This window comes from Aotus nancymaae, unplaced genomic scaffold (assembly GCF_030222135.1).
Source record: "Aotus nancymaae isolate 86718 unplaced genomic scaffold, 86718_ANA_hifiasm-v0.15.2.pri h1tg000033l, whole genome shotgun sequence".
Taxonomy (NCBI): domain Eukaryota; kingdom Metazoa; phylum Chordata; class Mammalia; order Primates; family Aotidae; genus Aotus; species Aotus nancymaae.
The window spans coordinates 22,077,463-22,091,856 of NW_026988447.1; positions in this window are offsets into that span (position 1 = coordinate 22,077,463).

Below are 14,394 nucleotides of genomic sequence, written 5' to 3' on the forward strand. Positions count from 1 at the left end.
ATCGTTGGGTGTCAATTCATATTTAAGAGTGAGGAATTGAAAAGTGAATCAGAACTCAATATGCATTGATGGGGCTTGAAGATTGGGAGGTATTAGGAGAGACTTAGTCTCTTGTTCAGTGGTCTTTTCTCTTGTAACCAGTCATTTCTTTTTTAAAAAAACTTTTAGCCTGACCAACATGGAGAAACCCCGTCTTTACTGAAAATACGAAAAATAAGCCAGGCATGGTGTCGTATGCCTGTAATCCCAGCTACTCGGGAGGCTGAGACAGGGGTATTGCTTGAACCTGGGAGGTGAAGGTTGCGGTGAGCCGAGATTGTGCCATTGCACTCCAGCCTGGGCAATAAGTGCAAAACTCTACCTCAAAAAAAGAACAAAAAAAGTTTTATTTTAGGTTCAGGAGTACATGTGCAGGTTTTTATATACATAAACTTGTGCTACAGGTGTTTGTTGTATAGATTATTTCATCCCCCAGGTGATGAAATAATCCTACTACCCAATAGTTATTTTTTTCTGATCATCTCCCTCCTCCCACCCACCACCCTCAAGTAGGTCCTGTAAGGGTTATTGCTGAGTTTAAAATGAGGAAACTGAGACCAGCACAAGAAGATCCAATGCGAATTTATTCAGCTCCCAGGCGAGGTTCTGCGGTCCGACAGGAGGGGCCGGAGAAGTCGCACGAACTCCTCTCGGACGTGGGGTTTTATAAGGAGTAGAGGTGTTCCGATTGGCTGTGGGAGAGCAGGACATGGGCGGGGGCAAGCTGCCATTGGCAGGTAGGCGGGATTTCCAGTGAGCAGGTGCCCAGGGGGAGTGGGACCTGGACAGGGCAAAATGCTATTGGGCAGGTTCTGGCAGGGCTTCTTTTAAATTTTGGTGGGGTTTTCCAACTGCTGGCTAGGTGCTGAGTGCAGAGCCTAGTGCTGAGTGCAGAAGTGGGTGCGGGATGATGATGTGGTTTCCAGGCACGGAGCAGGGTGGGCGTGTCCGAGCTCCCAAAGGGAGAGTGGGCGTGTCCAAGCTCCTGGCCAGGGGTGGTGGTGCGTCCGAGCTGCGAGGCGGGCAGCCTTACAGGCCCCAGTGTCTGTTGTTCCCTTCCTTAAGACCATAAGTTCTCATCATTTAGCTCTCACCTATAAGGGAGAACATGCAGTATTCAGTCACTTCCACCTGAAAGAAACTTGTCAGTTGTGAGCTGAGATTGGGAAAGGATTAAGCATGTGCTACAGTTCTGGGACATGGGAAAGTTGAAGGAGTGGTTCTCACCTCTCAGTAAGTAAACTCATGTTACTCCTATCCACAATATATTATGATGTCCCCAAGTGCAGATTTAATCCGTCTGGTTCAGGTTTTCCAGCAAGTAATATCCGAGCAATCTGCTGAGGCTCAGGAGAGGAGGTATCATGGCTATTTGGGGTAGGGAAGGAATAAAAGGGTTTAACTGATTTTAAAATATACCTACAATCAGAACTTGCCCTGCTTTTCTGTCTTCAGAGCTACCAGTAATGTTTAATATCTGAGTTAGGATGAGAGCAATCATTTTGTTTCTGTTTCTTATGAGCTTCACACACATACTGGCCTAAGTTTTAGCCTTCTCTGGTCTGCTGTGTCAATTACCACCTGCTCTCCAATTTCAAAATGTTGTTGACATATGGTGTTCTTTTCTCCAATTCTTTGTGTGTGTGTGTGGGGGGGGGTCTTTTAATTTCTATATCACCCTTTCAGTAGAGTTTTGACAGGGAATGGAGGTAAATGCATAATTCCATCTATTACAGCCATGAAAACATATTTTTAAGATGTCTTGCTGTAGGGAACATAACTGACAAAGGGCCTCAGCTGTTATGCTCTGAAACCCAACACTATATTTGGGAGGAGGCCCTGCTTTCCCATGAGATGCTCCTACTCAGTGACAAAGTGTGGCAGGGATACGAAAGCAGGACTATTTTTGGGAGATGTGAGGCTCCTGTAATTGACAGTGTTGGCCAGAGGACTCTCCACTGGTTTTGTCAAAATTTTCTCAGAAATGTGTTACAGTCAAAGACCTTTCTTCCCTCCGTCCCTCCCTCCCTCCCTCCCTTCCTTCCTCCCTTCCTTCCTTCCTTCCTAGGGATCACAACTGTACCATGGTAATACTTTTCTTCTGGTTCATAACAAAATTCTTCTGGAATATATTCTTCATCTGCCATTTGTACTATTTGTTTTTCTCTATTCCTTCAACAGTTTTCTTTCTCTTTCTTTCTTTCCTTTTTAAATAATTACATAGATTCAATGTGGCTACTTTGTGGTTATAGTCAACTTTGAATGAAGGACATTCCTTGTGAATTGGATATTTGCACATTGCTCACAGCACAGTGGCAGTGCTGTGAGTTCTGATTTGAAATTACAGCCCTGCTACATAATAGCTGCATGACTCTAGTTCTGCAGCAAAGAGCTAATAATACTCACCCTTTACTGGGTGAATATTATCTCATTGAGTGCTGTGATGGCTAATATAGGAGGTCAATTCATGAAAAGGCATGTAGACAATGCATGTACATGTGGCATTGTAAGAATATAACTACTGCCTTTTTAAAAGTCATCTCAGAGTATCTTTTTGCACTTCCACTTTATCTTGCCTATATCTGGCATTTCTTCCTCCCTTCCTACAGCTAAAAGTTACATCTACCTGCTAGTGTCATGGGAGATAAAGTTAATATTTCTGGTTGTTCTTTCTCCTTGTTTTTGAATGATTTCTTTTTTTTAAATTGCATTTTAGATTTTGGGGTACATGTGAAGAACATGCAAGGTTGTTGCATAGGTACATACATGGTAGCATGATTAGCTGCCTTCCTCCCCTTCACCTATATCTGGCATTTCTCCCTATGCTGTCTCTCCCCAACTCCCCACCCCCCACTGTCCCTCACCTATTTCCCCCCAACAGACCCCAGTGTGTGATGCTCCCCTCCCTGTATCCATGTGTTCTCATTGTTCAACACCCGCCTATGATTGAGAACATGCGGTGTTTGATTTTCTGTTCCTCTGTCAGTTTGCTGAGGACGATGGTTTCCAGGTTCATCCATGTCCCTACAAAGGACACGAATTCATCATTTTTGATGGCTGCATAATATTCCATGGTGTATATGTGCCACATTTGCCCTGTCCAGTCTATCATCGATGGGCATTTGGGTTGGTTCCAGGTCTTTGCTATTGTGAACAGTGCAACAATGAACATTCGTGTGCATGTGTCCTTATAGTAGAACGATTTATAATCCTTTGGATATATACCCAGTAATGGGATTGCTGGGTCAAATGGAATTTCTGTTTCTAGGTCCTTGAGGAATCGCCACACTGTCTTCCACAATGGTTGAACTAATTTACACTCGCACCAATAGTGTAAAAGTGTTCCTATTTCTCAACATCCTCTCCAGCATCTGTTGTCTCCAGATTTTGTAATGATTGCCATCCTAACTGGTGTGAGATAGTATCCCAATGTAGTTTTGATTTGCATTTCTCCAATGACCAGAGATGATGAGCATTTTTTCATATGTTTGTTGGCCTCATGTATGTCTTCTTTTGTAAAGTGTCTGTTCATATCCTTCGCCCACTTTTGAATGGGCTTGTTTGTTTTTTTCTTGTAAATCTGTTTCAGTTCTTTGTAAATTCTGGATATCAGCCCTTTGTCAGATGGGTAGACTGCAAACATTTTTTCCCATTCTGTTGGTTGCTGATTCACTCTAATGACTGTTTCTTTTGCTGTGCAGAAGCTGTGGAGTTTGATTAGGTCCCATTTGTCTATTTTTGCTTTTGTTGCCAAATGCTTTTGGTGTTTTGGTCATGAAGTCCTTGCCTACGCCTATGTCCTGAATGGTTTTGCCTAGATTTTCTTCTATGGTTTTTATGGTGTTAGGTCTTATGTTTAAGTCTTTAATCTATCTGGAGTTAATTTTAGTGTAAGGTGTCAGAAAGGGATCTAGTTTCTGCTTTCTGCACATGGCTAGCCAGTTTTCCCAACACCATTTATTAAACAGGGAATCCTTTCCCCATTGCTTGTTTTTGTCAAGTTTGTCAAAGATCAGATGGTTGTAGATATGTTGTGCTGCCTCCGAGGCCTCTGTTCTGTTCCATTGGTCTATATCTCTGTTTTGGTACCAGTACCATGCTGTTTTGATTACTGTAGTCTTGTAGTATAGTTTGATGTCTGGTAGTGTGATGCCTCCCTCTTTGTTCTTTTTGCTTAGAATTGACTTGGCTATGAGGGCTCTCTTTTGGTTCCATATGAAGTTTAAGGGTTTTTTTTCTAGTTCTGTGAAGAAGGTCATTGGTAGCTTGATGGGGATAGTGTTGAATCTGTAAATTACTTTGGGCAGTATGGCCATTTTCACGATTCTTCCTAACCATGAACACGGAATGTTTCTCCATCTGTTTGTAGCCTCTCTTATTTCATTCAGCAGTTGTTTGTAGTTCTCCTTGAAGAGGTCCTTTATGTTCCTTGTTAGTTGTATTCCTAGGTATTTTATTCCCTATGTAGCAATTGTGAATGGCAGTTCATTCTTGGTTTGGCTCTCTTTAAGTCTGTTATTGGTGTATAGGAATGCTTGTGATTTTTGCACATTGATTTTGTATCCTGAGACTTTGCTGAAGTTGCTTATCAGTTTCAGGAGATTTTGGGCTGAGATGATGGGGTCTTCTAGATATACAATCATGTCATCTGCAAATAGAGACAATTTGACTTCCTCCTTTCTATTTGAATACTCTTTATTTCTTTTTCTTGCCTGATTGCTTTGGCTAGAACTTCCAGTACTATATTGAATAGGAGTGGTGAGAGAGGGCATCCTTGTCTAGTGCCAGATTTCAAAGGGAATGCTTCCAGTTTTTGCCCATTCAGTATGATATTGGCTGTTGGTTTGTCATAAATAGCTTTTATTATTTTGAGATACGTTCCGTCAATATCTAGTTTATTAAGGATTTTTAGCATAAAGGGCTGTTGAATTTTGTCAAAGGCCTTCTCTGCATCAATTGAGATAATCATGTATGTGTTTGTTTGTAATCTTTAGTGATTTTTGTTTGTTTATTTTTTGAGACAGAGTCCCTTTCTGTTACCCAGGCTGGAGTGCACTGTGGTCTGAGAGACTGTTATGATTTCTGTTCTTTTGCATTTGCTGAGGAGTGATTTGCTTCCAATTATGTGGTCAATTTTAGAGTAGGTGTGATGTGGTGCTGAGAAGAATGTATATTCTGTGGATTTGGGGTGGAGAGTTCTGTAAATGTCTATTAGGTTTGCTTGGTCCATGTCCTATAAAGGACAGACTGTCTCAAGCAGCTCCCTGACCCCCGTATATACAAAAAGTCACTTCATAAAGGAGAGCTCAGACTGACATTTGGCGGGTATCTTTCTGGGACAAAGATAGCAGAAGAAGAAACTGGCAGCAACCCTTACTGTTCTGCAGCCCCTGCAGGTGATCCCAAGGCAAGCAGCGCCTGGAGTGGACCTCAGCAATCCTAAAGCAGAGGGGCCAGACTGTTAGAAGGAAAACTAAGAAACAGAAAGAAATAACTTCATCAGCAACAAACTGGACGTCCACTCAGAGACCCAATCAGAAAGTCAACAACTACGAAGAGGACAGGTGGATAAATCCACAAAGATGGGAAGAAACCAGTGCAAAAAGGATGAAAACACCCAAAACCAGAACGCCTCTCCTCCTACAAGGGATCACAACTCCTCACCAGCAAGGGAACAAGGCTGGACGGAGAATGAGTGTGATGAATTGACAGAATCAGGCTTCAGAAGGTGGGTAATAAGAAACTTCTCTGAGCTAAAAGAACATGTTCTAACCCATGCAGAGAAGCTAAGAACTTGAAAAAAGATTTGACGAAATGCTAACGAGAATGGACAACTTAGAGAGGAATATAAGTGAGTTGATGGAGCTGAAAAACAGAACACGAGAACTTCGCGAAGCATACACAAGTTTCAACCGCCGAATTGACCAAGCAGAAGAAAGGATATCAGAGATTGATGATCAACTCAATGACATAAAACGAGAAGGCAAGATTAGAGAAAAAAGGGTAAAAAGGAATGAACAAAGTCTCCAAGAAATATGGGACTATGTGAAAAGACCTAATCTACATTTGATAGGTGTATCTGAATGTGATGGAGAGAATGAATCCAAGCTGGAAAATACTCTTCAGGATATTATCCAGGAAAACTTCCCCAACCTAGCAAGGCAGGCCAATATTCAAGTCCAGGAAATACAGAGAACACCACAAAGATATTCCTCAAGAAGAGCAAACCCAAGGCACATAATCTTCAGATTCACCAGGGTTGAAATGAAGAAGAAAATGCTAAGGGCAGCCAGAGAGAAAGGCCGGGTTACCCACAAAGGGAAGCCCATCAGAATCACAGCAGATCTCTCAGCAGAAACCCTACAAGCCAGAAGAGAGTGGGGGCCAATATTCAACATCCTTAAAGAAAAGAACTTTCAACCCAGAATTTCATATCCAGCCAAACTAAGCTTCATAAGTGAAGGAAAAATAAAATCCTTTGTGAACAAGCAAGTTTTTGAATGATTTCTGATAGGAAAAAGGAGGCGGGGGGGTGGTGGGAAAATCCTGTCTTTATTCACCATTTCTAAACATCAACCAGGACTTGACACTGAAATTAAGGCATGAAGGATGAGTGAGAATAAAGTAATTGGGGTAGGGACAGGTAGGGAGACATGCTAGAAAAGGAAAATGCATGTGGCTCCTGTGACATGAGAAGGATCTGTGAAATTTGAAGCACTGAAATGATTGCATGACTGTTATATAAGGAGGGAGAGGGAGAATGGAATAAGATGAGTCAGGTAAGTAGGCAGCCATTCATATGGTTTTCCGTCAACACCACACCCCTTAGTGCAGCTAAAAACAGTATTCAGGGCAACTAGTTTTATGCTCCTAAAGTTTTAGTTAAGTAAGGAAGGATTCATGGGAGAGGAAATGGAACAGACTTTGAGTAGCCTTTGAGGCTGAGTTTCAAGTCCAAACTACAATTTATTAGATATCTCTTCTTAAAGAAAAGATTGATCACTGCCACTTTATTGTATGATAATCAGATTACCTCTGAAAATATCTATACTGCAAACATTCATATATCCATTTATGGAGTAAAACATTTCTAGGTTTTTTATTCTAATTTAAAAATAAAATTATAAATATGTTTTGCTTTTTGGTTTTGTAGCTTTTTGCTTATAAAAAACATTATACTACTATTAACAGAATTCTAAAGGAAAGAAAAAAAACTTTAACTACAAGCATACCCAAGCCAATATATCAAACTGTTTCCATATTTATTCGTGTTTTCTTATGAATATATTTTAGAACATTGCAGAACACTAAATATTTCAATAAATAATAAAGCTATTTAAATTTAGAGGAGTTACTGTAGAAGTGGTTATTTCTGTTCTGCTGATCTAAGCTAGTTTATGTAATTTTATAGAAAGTCAAATTGGAATGTCTTTATACAAATAATTTGCAGACTTGCTCACTAACATTTAACCCACTCTCTAGTTTGATTGTGAAATATAATCTTAGGTACTATTGTCTCTATATTTGATCCCTCTGGCACCACAATCTGAAAGTAGTAGAGAAGAATGATGATTGAAGTTTTTGTTTGTTTAGTTTTGGTTTTAACAGGAACTTAATATTACAAAAGTGTAATTTAAGTAAGATTGATCTGACACCAGGTGGTATGTGAGAGACTAGAAACAGGAAGATAAGTAGGAAGCTGCTTCAAATAACCCAAGCATGCGGTAACACAGGAAGCATTACAGTCGTTGAAGTGGAAATACAAAGGATACCTGGGTACAGGATAGAAATAAGAAACTCAGAGGGGATGTGATTTGCAGGAAATGATGACAAGCTTGTTTCAAATATGTCAGATTTGGGACATGCAAGTAGATATTTTGTGAAAATAGAGCTATGAAACTGGAGCACAAGTAAGATGCCATGTTAGACATGTTCTTTCGGTGATCTTCGTAGTGAAGAGTTGAAGGTAACAAAAGTAGATGAAGTCTCTAAGGTACTATGGTTCAAGAAGAGGTCAATGATGAAAAAGACATCAATCAGGATGAAAACTAATGGGCTTATTTTATTTAGGAAATCATTTAATAATTAAATGGCAGGCAATAACAGATGCTATAAAAACAACTTGTTCGAAGTATTTGGAAGAAATACAGGAGCCACGGAGGAGCCAGCAAAGCCATGCGTGTTAACGTTTTTCTTCTTCACATTACAGAATATCAATGCAGAAAAAGTTCAAAGCGTAAAAATATGAATAAAGAAAGAGTAAAGAGGAGAAAACTGTCCCTCAGCATTAAATGAATTGAATAAAATCTAGCAAAGTGGACCCAAAAGCTATTCTGGCAGTAATCAAACAGGAAAAGAAGTGCAATCTTCTCACATAAATGTTAACAGATCTGCCAAGGAATGAAAATGAGGATTAAGGCAAGAATAAAATAGCACTCATTCTAACCCAGTGGGTCTCAACCAGGACTGATTTTTGCCACCCAAGGGACATTTGGCAATGTCTGGAGACATATTTTATTCTTACAAGTGGAGCATATTCTACTAGTGGGTAGAGGCCAGGGATGCTGCTAAATAATCAGTATTCCACAGGGCAACAACAAGAAATTACCTGAACCCAAAACTCAATAGCCTCAGAGTTGAGAAACCTTGATCTAACCCCATTCAACACCTCAGAAACAGTACTAGTGAGTCAACAAATCCTGAGAGTTTTCATTGATACTGGAAGAGTGGGAGAGAAGAAGATTGGTTGGGTTTCATACTTTACCTCTCCCTTTGAAAAATTATTTTATGTTACTACACATGCATGTAGAAAAGTTAAAGTTACATAGTAAAAAGTAGATTTTAAAAAAGTATAGCGTCACCTTGAACATGGGTTTGAACTATGTGGGTCTGCTTATACAGAAATTTTCTTCGGCCTCTGTCTTCTCTGAACACAGCAAGACCAACCCCTCTACTTCCTCCTCAGCCTAATCCATGGGAGATGATAGGAATGTAAACCTTTATGATGATCCACTTCCACTTAATGAATAGTAAATATATTTTTTCTTCCTTATGATTTTCTTAATAACATTTTATTTTCTTTAGATATATATCTATAAAATATGTATAACATAAAAAAATGTGTTAATCAATGGTGTATGTTATTAGTAAGGCTTCCGGTCAGCAGTAGGATATTAGTAGTTAAGTTTGGGGGAGTTAAAAGTTATATGCAGATTTTTGACTGCACAGGGGGCTGGCACCCTTAACTCCCACATTGTTAAAGGATCAACTGCAATAAAATAACCAGAAATGACTCTCTCAGACATCAGTTCTCACTTAGAGAAATATGCAAGGGTATCTTCCAATATGAAAACTATCAACAAAGTCCAAAGAACAAAACAAACTATAGTTTCTCTAATTAAGGCAATTCACAGTTGCATAGAGCTCTCCTGCTATCATGTTTTTAAAACATCAGGTTATAGAAAAGTGGATTGAACTCAATATCCAGCTTTTACATTGTTGCTGAAAAAGGAAGACGCAGGACAATTTGGAGTAGACACCCTTCTCCCTATTCCTCCCACTTTACAGCTAAAATTTCCAGACATTATGTACAAAACAAACAAAACATAATGCTGAAAGGTGGAAAGAAGAGAAACAACTGAATAGGGATTTTGAAACCTGAAGAAAAGACAAAAAGGTGAGTTCCCTGGGTTTCCTTTTTGCTTCATGTATCCCAGACTGGGTTAGGAAGAAGCTGGCAACTCAGAAATCACAATGGGCACAGAAAAAACAAACAAACAATAGACAATAAGAAAAGCTGACTCTGTCTAGTCAAAGGACAGTGAAAGAGACAGTTTAGCAAGACAAAAAACTTTCAGACAGTAACTCCCCTAATCCAACCAAACATTCTGAAAAAACTGCAGCTTCATGGTCACCACATCAGCAAAAGCTGAGTCAGGACCCTGAACTTTCACACAGCAAAGAGCCACCCTTTACCACAAGGAGAGTCAGTAGAGACCAAATTGGGAGCCTAAAACGTCCAAACCCACCTACTAGTAACGAGGCATTCCTCCCCTTTCCCACCAGCATGATGTCAGAGAAGGCTAAGTGAGAAGCCTGACTTTCACCAACTTCCAGTGGTAACAAAATCCTTCAACTCAATGTCAGCAGAGACCATGTGGGGAGAAGTATCGAGCTGCCCTTCACACTCCCAGTCAGGGTGGAAGGCCTAGTGGGAGGTTTGCACTTCCGACTGCCAGCACTAATGAAGATTCCTTCCGTCTCCCTCTGGCAGTTTGCATAGGGGATTTAGACTTCTCTCACCTGACAGAAACGAGGTACCATCTCCCTTCTCCCACCAGTGTCGTGTCACAGGAGGTCTGTTAAAACAGAAGACTTAAATGATATCGAAAGTCTCATAATATAATACCAAAAGTGTCCAACACACAATCAATAATCACTTGTCATATCAGGAACCAAGAAAATCTTAAGTTGAATAAGAAAAGACAATCAACAGACACCAATGCAGATGTTGGAATTATCTGACAAGGAGTTTAAAGCAGTCATCATAAAAATCCTTCAACAAGCAATTATGAACATGTTTGAAACAAAAAAGGAAGCCTTGGCAAAGAAATAAAAGATATAAAGAAGAATCGAATAAAAATTTTAGAACTGAATAGTATAATAACCAAAATTTAAAAGCACATTGAATTGGCTCAACATAAGAATAAATAAGACAGGAGAAAGAATCAGTGAACTTTAAGATAGTACAATAGAAATTACTCAATCTAAAACATAAAGAGAAAATAGACTGAAAACAAACAAAGAGAGCCTTAGGGACATATTGGACTCTAACGAAAGATCTAACATTTGTGTCTTTGGAGTCCTGAAAGAATTGTAAAAAAAAGGTGGAGATGAAAAAAGTATTCAAAGCAATAATAGCTGAAAATTCCTGAAATTAGGCAAAAGACGTAAACTTTCAGATTCAAAAAGCTGAGAGAAACTTAAACAAGATAAAAAACGAAAGATTCATATTAAGACACAACACGGTGAAATTTCTGAAAACCAAAGACAAAGAAAAAATTCTTGAAGTTAGCAAGAAAAAAACACCTTACCTGTAGGGGAAACATAATTTGAAAAAGAGTGATTTCTCATTAGAAATCATACAGACTAGAAACAAATAGAATAATATCATTTTAAATGCTAAAAGAAAAGAACTATCAACTGAGAATTCTTTATCCAATAAAAATATACTTCAGGATTAAAGAATAATTCAGGACATTCTCAGATGCAGAAAACCAAAAGAATTTTTCACCAGCAGACCTACTCAAAAGAATGGCAAAAGGAAATTCTTAAAACAAACAACAACAACAATAAAATGAACAAAGGAGGAATCTCAGGACACCAGAAACGAAGACAGAACAATAGGAAGAGTAAAGATACGGGTAAATACAACTGGCTTTCTTTCTCCTCTTGAATTTTCTAAATTATGCTTGGTGAAAGCAAAAGGGAAGATGTAGTTCTCAAATTAAGTAGAGAAGAAATAAAGAACTAATCATTAGAATAAGTAGAAGATCTGGGAAAATTTTTCCAACTTATGTAGAAACAAACTTAACAAAACACAAAATGAAATGAAAAACCACCACCGCCAGACAAGTACTCTACAGGGTAAGAAAGAAGAAAGAGATATTTATTCAAAATAGAGACAATGAATCCAATCTCAAAGACAATATAACTCATATTGGGAGGCTGAGGAGGTGGATCACGAGGTCAAGAGATCAAGACCATCCTGGCCAACATGCTGAAACCTTGTCTCTACTAAAAATACAAAAAAATTAGCTGGGCGTGGTGGCATGCACCTGTGGTCCCAGCTGCTCGGGAGGCTGAAGCAGGAGAATTACTTGAACCTGGGAGGCAGAGGTTGCAGTAAGCCTGATGTTGCAGTGAGCAGAGATTATGCCACTGCACTCCAGCCTGGCAACAGAGCGAGACTTCATCTCAAAAAAAAAAAAAAAAAAAGAAAGAAAGAAAAAAGAAAGAAAGAAAGACATGGTGGCTGATGCCTGTAATCCCAGCACTTTAGGAGCCGAGGCGGGTGGATCACAAGATCAGGAGATCAAGATCAGCCTGGACAACATGGCGAAACCCTGTCTCTACTAAAAATATAAAAAAAAATTAGCCAGGGATGGTGATGCATACCTATAGTCCCAGTTACTCAGGAGACTGAAGCAGCAGAATCACTTGAACCTGGGAGGTGGAGGTTGCGGTGAGCTGGAGATTGCAGTGAGCGGAGATCTCGCCATGGCACTCCAGCCTGGATGAGAGTGAGACTCCTTCTCAAAAAAATAAAAGAAAATATAAGTCATAAAACAGAAGGCAATTTCCTACTAATATTTCATGATGCAAGAACATGTATACAATAGAACAAGAATGCAAGTTCCAGTGAAAAGCACTAGATAAAATGAAAGTGGACATTGAAAGCTAAGGATTGAAGATAACACTATTTCAAAATCAAGAAACCAGAAACTTCAAGGAATAGAAAATATATGGCTAAAATATAGAAAAGACTTGTGAAAACTCTATGAATACAGCATGTTATGGGCTGAATTGTGTCTACCCTCCCCACTACCAAATTCATACATTGAAGTTTTAACTTCCAGTACCTTAAAATGTGATATATTTAAATATAGGGGCTGTAGGCTGAAAAATTTCCTAGGCTCACTACCTGGATTATTGAATCAATTATATTCCAAACCTCAACATCACACAATATACCCATGTAGCAACCTGCACATGTGCCTTGTGAATCTAAAATAAAAGTTTATACACACACACACAAACACACACCCCTTTAAAGAAGTAATTAAGGTAAAATAAGGTCATGGGGCAAGACTCTAATCCAATCGAACTCATGCCCTTATAAGAAAGAGAAGAGACACTAGGAATGCACATGCACAGAGAAAGAGTCATGTGAGGACACTGCAAGAAAGTGGCCTCTACAAGCCAAGGAGAGAGACCTCAGGAGAAACCAACCCTGCCAGCACCTTGATCTTGAACTTCCAGCCTTCAGAACTGTGCGAAAATTTTGTATTGTGTAAGCCAATCAGTTTGTAGTATTTTTTAATGGCAGCCCTAGCAAAGTGATACACAGAGGGAAAACTTTTTAAAAGAAAAAGTAATTATAGAGAAAAATAATAGACATGGAAGACAGACAAAGATGATCCAACACAAGGATATTTTCTAAATATCCTTAGATATTTGTGCTATCCTAGAGAATACCACAAATAAATAGAGAAGGTATATGATAATATAACATAGAATATTTTCTCTGAAATAGAAGACATTAATAATCAGATTAAAAGGGTACACCATATTATAGCCAAAACTGATATAGAAAAATCAACATTGAATCAATTATGACATAACAAAAAATTACTTAGGTATTCAAACAGAAAATCTTAATCACCTAAAACTAATGGAGCCAACTAAGCTGGAAAAGTTAAGCTGGTAACTTTTCCAGCTTAACGGGCTCCATGACTAAAGTAATACCCTTTTGACAGTTCTAGTTATTTGAAGTGTTAGGAGGTCTTTCCACTCTGGCTGGTGGAACGATGTTTTATTCCCAAACCTGTGTGATCTCCAAGGATTGTTCCACATGCTCCTTTCTATAGTTCTTTCCCTGCCGTCACAGTTTTCTCAGTGTATGCAATGATGAAGTAAGGATTTAAAAGGAACCCTCTGTAGATCTTCAGAACTGTTGGTCTTTGAAGATTTTCCCTTTCTGTGACTCCATCCCATGAAATCCACACACCTTAGCCTCTTTTTTTTTTTTTTTTTTTTTTTAAACAGAGTTTTGCTCTTGTTGCCCAGGCTGGAGTGCAATGGCACATTCTCAGCTCACCACAACCTCTGCCTCCCAGGTTCAAGTGATTCTCTGGCCTCAGTCTCCCTAGTAGCTGGGATTACAGGCATGTGCCACCACACCCAGCTAATTTTTTTTGTATTTTTAGTAGAGACAGTGTTTCTCCATGTTGGTCAGACTGGTCTCCAACTTCCGACCTGAGGTGATCCACTCGCCTTGGCCTCCCAGAGTGCTGGGATTACAAGCATGAGCCACTGCACCCGGCCACCTTAGCCTCTTTAAAATCTGAACTCTGACTTCTTGTCTCAGAGAGACTATTGGGCTCCTTTTCGGTTTACACTCTCCGTTTTGAGGCTTAGAAATTCTCTTTAGGAAGTTCCCTGGGACAATTATAGGGCTTACATTATTTGTTTTCCTTCCTGCAGAAATTATTTTCCTGCAATGTTTGTTGTTCAACTACATTTTTTGTTCAACTACAATTATTGTTTAATATATTTCATTCTGTTCTTTACTTC